This window comes from Nanorana parkeri, unplaced genomic scaffold (genome assembly GCF_000935625.1).
Source record: "Nanorana parkeri isolate BGI_ZX_2015 unplaced genomic scaffold, ASM93562v1 scaffold295, whole genome shotgun sequence".
NCBI classification, from domain to species: Eukaryota; Metazoa; Chordata; class Amphibia; order Anura; family Dicroglossidae; genus Nanorana; species Nanorana parkeri.
In genome coordinates this window covers 520,735-521,064 of record NW_017306563.1, presented here as the reverse complement: position 1 = coordinate 521,064, position 330 = coordinate 520,735, and the positions used below count along the sequence as shown (strand labels likewise).

The following is a 330-nucleotide window of genomic DNA, read 5'->3' as shown; positions in this document are numbered from 1 at the left end:
CCTTCGTATTTCTTTGGTCCCTGCATCCTCCTTTCTACTATCTGACCCATGTACATTCGCCTATTGCCATGACCAGACGTTACAAGGGTGCCAGGGCAGATTTTGCATGGGATGCATTCTTTAGCCCACAGGAAACTGTTACTACCATTAAAGGGCCAGCTGGTTAACCTTGTTCCCCCAGGCCAAACGGGCCAAAGGTTTCACTGCCCCCTCTCTTACCCTACTCTACATACAGTAAGTCTTGTTGCTTCTTCTCCCTCCCCATTCTGACAATCTGATCACTCTTCCCCCCCATTTGCCCCTCACATTCCTATTTTGTTGACTCCTGCA

At 49.1% G+C, this 330-nt stretch overlaps 1 protein-coding gene across 1 annotated transcript in view; it reads right to left on the bottom strand.

Annotated features, from left to right (window-relative positions):
- Positions 1-330, bottom strand: part of LOC108787967 (phosphatidate phosphatase LPIN3-like) — a 40,784-nt gene that overhangs the window by 26,679 nt on the left and 13,775 nt on the right. The window lies entirely within an intron of this gene.